Genomic DNA, 6,338 nt, shown 5'->3' with positions numbered 1-6,338 from the left:
TTACTTAAAATTCAAATAATCCTTGAGCGACATACTAGCGTCCTCCCGATCCCAATCCAAACGGAGATCTGATCCAAACCCATCGCTACGCGATGGCCAGGGCGAGATTTTCCCAAAAAATCCACTCCCGAGTGGTCCTTCTTGTCAATTTATCTCGCAAGGCGGAAAAAACAAAAACGAGGGGTGCAACACGAGGACTTCCCAGGAGGTCACCCATCCTATTACTACTCTCTCCCAAGCACGCTTAACTGCGGAGTTCTGATGGGATCCGGTGCATTAGTGCTGGTATGATCGCACCCATCAAACTAATTACTTAAAATTCAAATAATCCTTGAGCGACATACTAGCGTCCTTCCCATCCCAATCCAAACGGAGATCTGATCCAAACCCACCGCTACGCGTTGGGCAGGGCGAGATTTTCCCAAAAATCCACTCCCGAGTGGTCGTTCTTGTCAATTCCTCTTGCAAGGCGGAAAAAACAAAAACGAGGGGTGCAACACGAGGACTTCCGAGGAGGTCACCCATCCTAGTACTACTCTCATCCAAGCACGGTTAATTGCGGAGTTCTAATGGGATCCGGTGCATTAGTGCTGGTATGATCGCGCCCATCAAACTAATTATTTAAAATTCATATAATCCAAGTGTGACGTACTAGCGTCTTTCCGATCCAAATGCGAACCGGCGATCTGTTCGAAACCAATAGCTACGAGATGGGCAGGGCGCGATTTTCCTAAGAATCCATTCCCGAGTTGTCCTTATTGTCAATGCCTCTCCCAAGGCGGAAAAAACAAAAACGTGGGGTGCAACACGAGGACTTCCCAGGAGGTGACCCATCCTAGTACAACTCTCGCCCAAACACGCTTAACTGCGGAGTCCTGATGGGTTCTGGTGCAGTTGTGCTGGTATGATCGTACCCATCAAACCAATTATTTAAAATTCATATAATCCTAGGACGACCTACTAGCGTATTTCCGATCCGAATGCGAACCGGAGATCTGATCGAAACCCTTAGCTACGCGATGGGCAGGGCGCGATTTTCGAAAAATCCACTCCCGAGTGGTCCTTCTTGTCAATTCCTCTTGCAAGGCGGAAAAAACAAAAACGAGGGGTGCAACACGAGGACTTCCGAGGAGGTCACCCATCCTAGTACTACTCTAAACCAAGCACGGTTAACTGCGGAGTTCTAATGGGATCCGGTGCATTAGTGCTGGTATGATCGCGCTCATCAAACTAATTATTTAAAATTCATATAATTCTAGTGCGACGTACTAGCGTCTTTCCGATCCAAATGCGAACCGGCGATCTGATCAAAACCCATAGCTACGCGATCGGCAGGGCGCGATTTTCCTAAAAATCCACTCCCGAGTTGTCCTTATTGTCAATGCCTCTCCCAAGGCGGAAAAAACAAAAACGTGGGGTGCAACACGAGGACTTCCCAGGAGGTGACCCATCCTAGTACAACTCTCGCCCAAACACGCTTAACTGCGGAGTCCTGATGGGTTCTGGTGCAGTTGTGCTGGTATGATCGTACCCATCAAACCAATTATTTAAAATTCATATAATCCTAGGGCGACCTACTAGCGTATTTACGATCCGAATGCGAACCGGCGATCTGATCGAAACCCTTAGCTACGCGATGGGCAGGGCGCGATTTTCGAAAAATCCACTCCCGAGTGGTTCTTCTTGTCAATTCCTCTTGCAAGGCGGAAAAAACAAAAACGAGGGGTGCAACACGAGGACTTCCGAGGAGGTCACCCATCCTAGTACTACTCTCAACCAAGCACGGTTAACTGCGGAGTTCTAATGGGATCCGGTGCATTAGTGCTGGTATGATCGCACCCATCAAACTAATTATTTAAAATTCATATAATCCTAGTGCGACGTACTAGCGTCTTTTCGATCCAAATGCGAACCGGCGATCTGATCGAAACCCTTGGCTACGCCCTGGGCAGGGCGCGATTTTCCTAAAAATCCACTCCCAAGTTGTCCTTCTTGTAAATTCGCCTCGTAAGGCGGAAAAAACAAAAACGAGGGGTGCAACATGAGGACTTCCCAGGAGGTCACCCATCCTAGTACTACTCTCGCCCAAGCACGATTAAATGCGGAGTTGAAATGGGATCCGGTGCATTAGTGCTGGTATGATCGCACCCGTCAAACTAATTATTTAAAATTCATATAATCCTAGTGCGACGTACTAGCGTCTTTCCGATCCAAATGCGAACCGGCGATCTGATCGAAACCCATAGCTACGCGATGGGCAGGGCGCGATTTTCCTAAAAATCCACTTTCGAGTTGTCCTTCTTGTCAATTCCTCTCCCAAGGCGGAAAAAACAAAAACGAGGGGTGCAACACGAGGACTTCCCAGGAGGTGACCCATCCTAGTACTACTCTCGCCCAAGCACGCTTAACTGCGGAGTTCTGATGGGTTTCGGTGCATTTGTGCTAGTATGATCGCACCCATCAAACCAATTATTTAAAATTCATATAATCCTAGGGCGACCTACTAGCGTATTTCCGATCCCAATGCGAACCGGCGATGTGATCGAAACCCTTGGCTACGCGCTGGGCAGGGCGCGATTTTCCTAAAAATCCACTCCCAAGTTGTCCTTCTTGTAAATTCCTCTCGCAATGCGGAAAAAACAAAAACGAGGGGTGCAACATGAGGACTTCCCAGGAGGTCACCCATCCTAGTACTACTCTCGCCCAAGCACGATTAAATGCGGAGTTGAAATGGGATCCGGTGCATTAGTGCTGGTATGATCGCATCCGTCAAACTAATTATTTAAAGTTCATATAATCCTAGTGCGACGTACTAGCGTCTTTCCGATCCAAATGCGAACCGGCGATCTGATCGAAACCCATAGCTACGCGATGGGCAGGGCGCGATTTTCCTAAAAATCCACTCCCGAGTTGTCCTTCTTGTCAATTCCTCTCACAAGGCGGAAAAAACAAAAACGAGGGGTGCAACACGAGGACTTCCCAGGAGGTGACCCATCCTAGTACTACTCTCGCCCAAGCACGCTTAACTGCGGAGTTCTGATGGGTTCGGTGCATTTGTGCTGGTATGATCGCACCCATCAAACCAATTATTTAAAATTCATATAATCCTAGGGCGACCTACTAGCGTATTTCCGATCCCAATGCGAACCGGTGATCTGATCGAAACCCTTGGCTACGCGATGGGCAGGGCGCGATTTTCCTAAAAATCCACTCCCAAGTTGTCCTTCTTGTAAATTTCTCTCGCAATGCGGAAAAAACAAAAACGAGGGGTGCAACACGACGACATCCGAGGAGGTCCCCCATCCTAGTACTACTCTCGCCCAAGCAAGCTTGACTGCAGAGTTCTGATGGGATCCGGTGCATTAGTGCTGGTAAGATCGCACCCATCAAACTAATTATTTAAAATTCATATAATCCTAGGGCGACCTACATGCGTATTTCTGATCCCAATGTGAACCGGCGATCTGATCGAAACCCTTGGCTACGCGATGGGCAGGGCGCGATTTTTCGAAAAATCCACTTGTCAATTGGTCCTTCTTGTCAATTTCTCTCGCAAGGCGGAAAAAACAAAAACGAGGGGTGCACCACGAGGACTTCCCAGGAGGTCACCCATCCTAGTACTACTCTCGCCCAAGCACGGTTAACTGCGGAATTCTAATGGGATCCGGTGCATTAGTGCTGGTATGATCGCACCCATCAAACTAATTATTTAAAATTCTTATAATCCTAGTGCGACGTAATAGCGTCTTTCCGATCCAAATGCGAACCGGCGATCTGATCGAAACCCATATCTACACGTTCGGCAGGGCGCGATTTTTCACAAAATCCACTCCCGAGTTGTCCTTCTTGTCAATTCCTCTCGCAAGGCGAAAAAAGAAAAACGAGGGGTGCAACAGGAGGACTTCCCAGGAGGTCACCCATCCTAGTACTACTCTCGCCTAAGCACGCTTAACTGCGGAGTTCTGATGGGATCCGGTGCATTAGTGCTGGTATGATCGCACCCATCAAACTAATTACTTAAAATTCATATAACCCTTGAGCGACATACTAGCGTCCTTCCGATCCCAATCCAAACGGAGATCTGATCCAAACCCATAGCTACGCGATGGGCAGGGCGAGATTTTCTCAAAAATCCACCCCCGAGTGGTCCTTCTTGTCAATTTATCTCGCAAGGCGGAGAAAACAAAAACGAGGGGTGCAACACGAGGACTTCCCAGGAGGTCACACATCCTACTACTACTCTCGCCCAAGCACGGTTAAATGCGGAGTTCAAATGGGATCTAGTGCATTAGTGCTGGTATGATCGCACCCATCAAAGTAATTATTTCAAATTCATATAATCCTAGGGCGACCTACTAGCGTATTTCCGATCCCAATGCGAACCGGCGATCTGATCGAAACCCTTGGCTACGCGATGGGCAGGGCGCGATTTTCGAAAAATCCACTCCCGAGTGGTCCTTCTTGTCAATTCCTCTTGCAAGGCGGAAAAAACAAAAACGAGGGGTGCACCACGAGGACTTCCCAGGAGGTCACCCATCCTAGTACTACTCTCGCCCAAGCATGGTTAACTGCGGAATTCTAATGGGATCCGGTGCATTAGTGCTGGGATGATCGCACCCATCAAACTAATTATTTAAAATTCTTATAATCCTAGTGCGACGTACTAGCGTCTTTCCCATGCAAATGCAAACCGGCGATCTGATCGAAAGCCATAGGTACGCGATGGGCAGGGCGCGATTTTCCTAAAAATCCACTCCCAAGTTGTCCTTCTTGTAAATTCCTCTCGCAAGGCGGAAAAAACAAAAACGAGGGGTGCACCACGAGGACTTCCCAGGAGGTCACCCATCCTAGTACTACTCTCGGCCAAGCACGATTAAATGCGGAGTTGAAATGGGATCCGGTGCATTAGTGCTGGTATGATCGCATCCGTCAAACTAATTATTTAAAGTTCATATAATCCTAGTGCGACGTACTAGCGTTTTTCCGATCCAAATGCGAACCGGCGATCTGATCGAAACCCATAGCTACGCGATGGGCAGGGCGCGATTTTCCTAAAAATCCACTCCCGAGTTGTCCTTCTTGTCAATTCCTCTCACAAGGCGGAAAAAACAAAAACGAGGGGTGCAACACGAGGACTTCCCAGGAGGTGACCCATCCAAGTACTACTCTCGCCCAAGCACGCTTAACTGCGGAGTTCTGATGGGTTTCGGTGCATTTGTGCTGGTATGATCGCACCCATCAAACCAATTATTTAAAATTCATATAATCCTAGGGCGACCTACATGCGTATTTCTGATCCCAATGCGAACCGGCGATCTGATCGAAACCCTTGGCTACGCGGTGGGCAGGGCGCGATTTTTCAAAAAATCGACTTCCGAGTGGTCCTTCTTGTCAATTCCTCTCGCAAGGCGGAAAAAACAAAAACGAGGGGTGCACCACGAGGACTTCCCAGGAGGTCACCCATCCTAGTACTACTCTCGCCCAAGCACGGTTAACTGCGGAGTTCTAATGGGATCCGGTGCATTAGTGCTGGTATGATCGCACCCATCAAACTAATTATTTAAAATTCATATAATCCTAGTGCGACGTACTAGCGTCTTTTCGATCCAAATGCGAACCGGCGATCTGATCGAAACCCTTGGCTACGCCCTGGGCAGGGCGCGATTTTCCTAAAAATCCACTCCCAAGTTGTCCTTCTTGTAAATTCGCCTCGTAAGGCGGAAAAAACAAAAACGAGGGGTGCAACATGAGGACTTCCCAGGAGGTCTCCCATCCTAGTACTACTCTCGCCCAAGCACGATTAAATGCGGAGTTGAAATGGGATCCGGTGCATTAGTGCTGGTATGATCGCGCCCGTCAAACTAATTATTTAAAATTCATATAATCCTAGTGCGACGTACTAGCGTCTTTCCGATCCAAATGCGAACCGGCGATCTGATCGAAACCCATAGCTACGCGATGGGCAGGGCGCGATTTTCCTAAAAATCCACTCCCGAGTTGTCCTTCTTGTCAATTCCTCTCCCAAGGCGGAAAAAACAAAAACGAGGGGTGCAACACGAGGACTTCCCAGGAGGTGACCCATCCTAGTACTACTCTCGCCCAAGCACGCTTAACTGCGGAGTTCTGATGGGTTTCGGTGCATTTGTGCTGGTATGATCGCACCCATCAAACCAATTATTTAAAATTCATATAATCCTAGTGCGACCTACTAGCGTATTTCCGATCCCAATGCGAACCGGCGATCTGATCGAAACCCTTGGCTACGCGATGGGCAGGGCGCGATTTTCCTAAAAATCCACTCCCAAGTTGTCCTTCCTGTAAATTCCTCTCGTAAGGCG

The 6,338-nt window shown here is 48.4% G+C and overlaps 19 non-coding genes and 1 pseudogene across 19 annotated transcripts; all 20 read right to left on the bottom strand.

Annotated features, from left to right (window-relative positions):
* Positions 1-180: 180 nt before the first annotated feature.
* LOC118346845 lies at positions 181-299 on the bottom strand. The gene has a single exon (XR_004800123.1). It is a non-coding gene; the product is annotated as a 5S ribosomal RNA (ribosomal RNA).
* A 189-nt stretch (positions 300-488) lies between these two features.
* LOC118346840 lies at positions 489-607 on the bottom strand. Its single transcript, XR_004800118.1, has one exon. It is a non-coding gene; the product is annotated as a 5S ribosomal RNA (ribosomal RNA).
* Positions 608-797: 190 nt separating this feature from the next.
* On the bottom strand, positions 798-916 carry LOC118346844. The gene has a single exon (XR_004800122.1). It is a non-coding gene; the product is annotated as a 5S ribosomal RNA (ribosomal RNA).
* A 189-nt stretch (positions 917-1,105) lies between these two features.
* Positions 1,106-1,224, bottom strand: LOC118346846. Its single transcript, XR_004800124.1, has one exon. It is a non-coding gene; the product is annotated as a 5S ribosomal RNA (ribosomal RNA).
* Positions 1,225-1,414: 190 nt separating this feature from the next.
* LOC118346843 lies at positions 1,415-1,533 on the bottom strand. The gene has a single exon (XR_004800121.1). It is a non-coding gene; the product is annotated as a 5S ribosomal RNA (ribosomal RNA).
* A 189-nt stretch (positions 1,534-1,722) lies between these two features.
* LOC118346836 lies at positions 1,723-1,841 on the bottom strand. The gene has a single exon (XR_004800114.1). It is a non-coding gene; the product is annotated as a 5S ribosomal RNA (ribosomal RNA).
* Positions 1,842-2,031: 190 nt separating this feature from the next.
* Positions 2,032-2,150, bottom strand: LOC118346841. The gene has a single exon (XR_004800119.1). It is a non-coding gene; the product is annotated as a 5S ribosomal RNA (ribosomal RNA).
* A 190-nt stretch (positions 2,151-2,340) lies between these two features.
* Positions 2,341-2,459, bottom strand: LOC118346837. The gene has a single exon (XR_004800115.1). It is a non-coding gene; the product is annotated as a 5S ribosomal RNA (ribosomal RNA).
* Positions 2,460-2,649: 190 nt separating this feature from the next.
* LOC118346847 lies at positions 2,650-2,768 on the bottom strand. The gene has a single exon (XR_004800125.1). It is a non-coding gene; the product is annotated as a 5S ribosomal RNA (ribosomal RNA).
* Positions 2,769-2,958: 190 nt separating this feature from the next.
* Positions 2,959-3,076, bottom strand: LOC118346838. Its single transcript, XR_004800116.1, has one exon. It is a non-coding gene; the product is annotated as a 5S ribosomal RNA (ribosomal RNA).
* Positions 3,077-3,266: 190 nt separating this feature from the next.
* On the bottom strand, positions 3,267-3,385 carry LOC118346849. Its single transcript, XR_004800127.1, has one exon. It is a non-coding gene; the product is annotated as a 5S ribosomal RNA (ribosomal RNA).
* Positions 3,386-3,576: 191 nt separating this feature from the next.
* On the bottom strand, positions 3,577-3,695 carry LOC118346852. The gene has a single exon (XR_004800129.1). It is a non-coding gene; the product is annotated as a 5S ribosomal RNA (ribosomal RNA).
* Positions 3,696-3,884: 189 nt separating this feature from the next.
* Positions 3,885-4,003, bottom strand: LOC118346851. Its single transcript, XR_004800128.1, has one exon. It is a non-coding gene; the product is annotated as a 5S ribosomal RNA (ribosomal RNA).
* A 189-nt stretch (positions 4,004-4,192) lies between these two features.
* LOC118346842 lies at positions 4,193-4,311 on the bottom strand. Its single transcript, XR_004800120.1, has one exon. It is a non-coding gene; the product is annotated as a 5S ribosomal RNA (ribosomal RNA).
* Positions 4,312-4,500: 189 nt separating this feature from the next.
* Positions 4,501-4,619, bottom strand: LOC118346839. Its single transcript, XR_004800117.1, has one exon. It is a non-coding gene; the product is annotated as a 5S ribosomal RNA (ribosomal RNA).
* A 190-nt stretch (positions 4,620-4,809) lies between these two features.
* LOC118346850 lies at positions 4,810-4,928 on the bottom strand (annotated as a pseudogene).
* A 190-nt stretch (positions 4,929-5,118) lies between these two features.
* Positions 5,119-5,237, bottom strand: LOC118346835. Its single transcript, XR_004800113.1, has one exon. It is a non-coding gene; the product is annotated as a 5S ribosomal RNA (ribosomal RNA).
* Positions 5,238-5,427: 190 nt separating this feature from the next.
* Positions 5,428-5,546, bottom strand: LOC118346834. The gene has a single exon (XR_004800112.1). It is a non-coding gene; the product is annotated as a 5S ribosomal RNA (ribosomal RNA).
* Positions 5,547-5,736: 190 nt separating this feature from the next.
* On the bottom strand, positions 5,737-5,855 carry LOC118346848. The gene has a single exon (XR_004800126.1). It is a non-coding gene; the product is annotated as a 5S ribosomal RNA (ribosomal RNA).
* Positions 5,856-6,045: 190 nt separating this feature from the next.
* On the bottom strand, positions 6,046-6,164 carry LOC118346853. Its single transcript, XR_004800130.1, has one exon. It is a non-coding gene; the product is annotated as a 5S ribosomal RNA (ribosomal RNA).
* Between the last annotated feature and the right edge of the window lie 174 nt (positions 6,165-6,338).

Source organism: Juglans regia, unplaced genomic scaffold (assembly GCF_001411555.2).
Source record: "Juglans regia cultivar Chandler unplaced genomic scaffold, Walnut 2.0 Scaffold_806, whole genome shotgun sequence".
NCBI classification, from domain to species: Eukaryota; Viridiplantae; Streptophyta; class Magnoliopsida; order Fagales; family Juglandaceae; genus Juglans; species Juglans regia.
The sequence above is the reverse complement of the archived record's forward strand: the minus strand, read 5'-3'. Positions and strand labels throughout refer to the sequence as shown.